Source organism: Cebus imitator, unplaced genomic scaffold (assembly GCF_001604975.1).
Source record: "Cebus imitator isolate Cc_AM_T3 unplaced genomic scaffold, Cebus_imitator-1.0 Scaffold160, whole genome shotgun sequence".
Taxonomy (NCBI): Eukaryota; Metazoa; Chordata; class Mammalia; order Primates; family Cebidae; genus Cebus; species Cebus imitator.
In genome coordinates this window covers 1650535-1654985 of record NW_016107475.1, presented here as the reverse complement: position 1 = coordinate 1654985, position 4451 = coordinate 1650535, and the positions used below count along the sequence as shown (strand labels likewise).

Here is a 4451-nt window from a genome sequence, read left to right as displayed (position 1 = left end):
ATAGCTTGAACACGAGAGGTGGAAGTTGCGGTGAGCTGAGACTACGCCACGGCACTCCAGCCTGGACAACAGAGTAAGACTCCGTCTCAAAAGAAAGAAAAGAAAGAAAAGAAAAATTAAGATGAACTCCCTTCGGTCAGGTGGAATCAGGACGCGCTGGCTTTCTCGCTGGAGTCTCCTGCGGCCGTGCCTGGAGCCCACTTCCCGTGCAGTCCTCCGAGGCGCGGCCTCCAGCAGGGGTCGCTGCTTCGCCGCCGCCCTGGCCTCGCGTCCCGCCCGACCCGCTCTCACCGCGGCAGCGCCGGCGGAAGGGGCGGGGCGCAGGTAGGGGTGGCCTGGAGGCCTGCAGTCCGCGCGGCCGCGGGGAGGGACGGGAGGCCCTGACGTACAGGTGAGTGCGCCCCTGCCGGCGCGCCCACGGCCCGCGCCCCCTGTCGCTTCTCCCTGCGCCCCTCTGCCCCGCCCACGTTCCCGCTAGGTCTTCCCGTGAGCGTCCCGTGTCCTGCCAGCCTCGGGACGCCCCGCGAGCCCAGGGCTGCGCAGGGGCTGTGGCCGTTGAGTGCGGCAAAGCCGTCCGCCCCGCGCGGTTGCTCCTGCTGGCTCCGAATGCAGACTGAGAACCTGGGGACGCAGTTGTCCATTTCCTTTGACCTTGGGGACCCAAGAAGGTGCACTGCCCGGGGGGGCGGGGAGGGAGCGAGAGGAACCAGCCCCTATCTCTGCCCGCAGCCTCCGAGGTCTCCAAGGGAAGGGAGGGATCTGTAGCTGCATTTAGACCAATTTCTCCATCTTACGGAGCGGTGAACGGGCTCAGGAATGTGGAGCGTTTCCTGGAGTCAAATAGGTCAAACTCTGCGCTGCTTTTCTTACAATCTTCGCTTAGTTCAGACTGTATACCTCTCCTGAAGATCTCACCCAAAACCTATGAGCCTCTGCCGTGATCATCCCTCCACTCACCACACGAGAACGCGAAAGAGATTCTGTCAGGTGTTCTAACACCCATCATTGCTGGGACTTTTCCCGGTTATTCGAATGCACCCGTCCCCTTGATGGATTTTTATTCCACAGGGTGTGGTTGTTTCGTTGTTTTTTTAAGACTATCTCACTCTGTCGCCAAGGCTAGAGTACAGTGGTATGAACTCCACTCACTGCAGCCTCCCGCTCCCAGGTTCAAGCGATTCTCCTGCCTCAGCCTCCCGATTAGCTGTGACTACAGGTGCCTGCCATCACGCCTGGCTAATTCCTTTTTTTTTTTTTCTTTTTTTTTTGTTTTCGAGATGGAGTTTGCTCTTGTTTCCCAGGCTGGAGTGTAATGGAAAGATTTCGGCTCACCGCAACCTCCGCTCCCCCATCCAGGTTCAAGTAATTCTCCTGCCTCAGCCTCCCGAGTAGCTGGGATTATAGGCATTCGCCACCACGCCCGGCTCATTTTGTATTTAGTAGAGACGGGGTTTCTCCATGTTGGTCAGGCTGGTGTCGAACTCCCAACCTCAGGTGATCCACCCGTCCCAAAGTGCTGGGATGACAGGCGTGAGCCACCGCGCCCAGCCAAGCCTCTGTCTGTTTTTATTTTAGATCTCACTGTGTTGCCCAGGCTGACTGCGAACTCCTGGGCACAAGCAATGCAATTCTTCTGCCTTGGCCTCCCTAAGTGCTGGGATTATGGGCATGAGCCACCTGCCTGGCCTCATCCTGCCCTCTCAATCCCCCTTACCCTGCTCCACTTTCTTTCCCCAGAGCATTAACCACCAGCTATCATGTAATTTACAGGGTTTTTTTGTTTGTTTGGCTACCTGTTCCCCCTACTAGAATATAAACTCTACAATAGTAGAATCTTTATATTTTTTTTCCTCTGCTGAATTCCTAATGCCCAGATTTGTGCTTGGCACATAATATGTGCTTCATTAAAGGAAGGAGGCCAGTGTTGCTGAAGCTGAATGAGCAAAGGTCAGAGTGGTAGATGAGGCTGGAGAGGAAAAGGAGGTTGAGGAAGCATCAGGTCCTGTAGAGCCTTTAGACTGTGGTAGAGTCTTTGCTTTTTTCTGAGTGCTTTTGTAGCGATTTGAGGAAAGGAGTGACTTGGTATGAATGACTTTATTATGTACCCACGTGGAGGTGTCAAATAGGCAATTAGATATTGTGTTGCAGGTCCCCAAGTTGATTGATTCACTAAGAGGGTTCAAAGGACTCAGCATATAGCTATACTCAGCTGTGATTTATTATCGCAAAAGGCTACAAAGCAAAATAAGCAAGGGGAAAAGATGTATGGGACAAAGTCTGGAGGAAACCAGGTGCAGTCTTCTAAGAGTCCTCTCCTAGTGGAGTCACATGGGGTATGTTTAATTCTTGCAGCATCAAATTATGACAAGATGTGAGAGATGTCTATCAGGAAAGCTCATACAGCTTTTTCCAATAAAAAGTCACAGAGGCACTGTGCTTAGAATGCGCCAAAATTTCGGCCTCCCAGAAAACGCAGGTGTTCAGAATCAATCACATCGTTTGTACAGTTTCAGCACAATGAGCCACTCTTATCCATCTGGGAGTTGTGGGAACCCTCGTGAAGTTCAAGTTCCCAAACACTAGCCAAGGGCCAACTTTGCAAGCAGATGTTTCTAAGGATAGCAATCTCAGGCCTGTTAACTCTTTTCTGCACAGATGTGTGAGTCCGGAATTTGGGAGAAAGTTCTGGAATGAGGATATAGATTAGGATGTAGTTGGCATATAGGTGGTATTTAAAGCCACAGAAATGACTGGTGTCTTGATAATGCATTTGTTAGAACTAATTGGGTACACTTAAGAGCTGAGCTGCATAAAAATGTAGAAGAGAAGAGCCCTGGGCCCCTCCAACTTTAAGATGTTAAGGAGGGCCAGGTGCAGTGACTCACGCCGGTAATCGCAGCACTTTGGGAGGCTGAGGCACACAGATCACTTGAGGTCAGGAGTTCTAGACCAGCCTGACCAACATGATAAAACCCCGTCTCTACTAAAAATACAAAAATTAGCCTGGTGTGGTGGTGGGCGCCTATAATCCCAGCTACTCTGGAGACTAAGGTGGGAGAATATGGCTTGAACCTGGGAGGCACAGGTTGCAGTGAGCTGAGATCGCACCACTGCACTCTAGCCTGAACAACACAGGGAGAAGAGAAGGAGGCAGCAAAGGAGTCTTTTTTTACCTTTTTCTTTTATTTATTTATTTTTTTTGAGATAAGTTTTGCTCTTGTTGCCCAGCCTGGAGTGCAATGGCTTAATCTCGGCTCACTGCAGCCTCTGCCTCCCAGATTCAAGTGATTCTCCTGCCTCAGCCTCCCGAGTAGCTGGGATTACAAGTGTTGCTGAGAAGTCAATTAAGATGAGGACTCACATGACCTTTTGGATTTAGAAAATGAAAGGAGTAGAATTGAGGAGAGTTAGACAACCATTTTGAGGAATTTTATAGTAAAGAAGAGCAAGATCAGGAGGTTGAGGCAGGAGAATCCCTTGAACCTGGGAAGCAGAGGTTGCAGTGAGCCGAGATCAAGCCACTGCACTCCAGCCTGGGCAACAGAGGGAGACTCAGTCCCAAAAAAAAAAAAAAAAAATGTGGTAGCTGAGGAGTAGTGGAGGCGAGAGCTTTGTGTAATCGCCTGCTTCTGAATGAAAGAAAAGGAACAGCATCCTGCCCTTTACTATAGCCACCCCCATGTTCACTTATTTCCTCGTGTATGCCAGGTGCCTGGTATAAAGCACACAGTCCTTGTCATCAGGGAACTGCCATTTAAGTGGAATGTGGGCAAGTAAACTGACTGCCAGACCACACATGTGAAAGCAGGTCTAGGGGAAGCTGAGCATCCTTGAATGAGAAAAATTAACAGCATGCCAATGGAATGGCCCATTAGAAAGCAAAAGAATCACTGTTGTAACTTGATGTTTCCCCATAGCTCAGTTTTAGGCCACCTTTGCTGTCAGAACTTTGTAGGCATCCTTGCTCTGAGCTCCGGCTGGTGCAGCCCTCAGCCTCTCCTGGACCTGCTTTCACATGGGTGCCCTGGCAGTTACTTGCCCACATTCCACTTAAATGGCAGTTCTCTGACGATAAGGACTGTGTGTTTTATATTAAGCCTACCCAGGCACTTGTGAGCAAATGAATGAATCTGGGGGTGGTTACAGTGATGAGCAGGATGCTCATTTCATTTGTAGAAATTGAATCTGCAGCCATTCACTGGTGTATGTCCTGAGCAGAGGAGTGAAGAACAGGGCACTGTGTAGGCGCTATCACTACCCTTAGAGTTTAGGAGATAATTTGTGACCTAATTCAAAAGTTACTAAAAACATAATAGTGTTGGTGCAACCAGAGTATGGAAAAGGACGTGTGGGGCATGACTTGGTAGAGGAGGTTGGGGCTCATGTGGATTCTGGAGAAAGAGGACACGGTGACGAAAAGACAAGAATTTTTCAGTAGTAAATTTTTTTTT

General features: G+C 49.9%; 1 protein-coding gene across 1 annotated transcript in view; it reads left to right on the top strand.

The window, feature by feature from the left end:
• Positions 1 to 292: 292 nt before the first annotated feature.
• MTRES1 (mitochondrial transcription rescue factor 1) overlaps positions 293 to 4451 on the top strand; it is a 13046-nt gene continuing 8887 nt past the window's right edge. Inside the window, exon 1 of the mRNA XM_017543752.2 lies at positions 293 to 391. The gene's annotated coding sequence lies outside the window, so the exon portion shown is untranslated. The remainder of the gene's footprint in view (positions 392 to 4451) is intronic.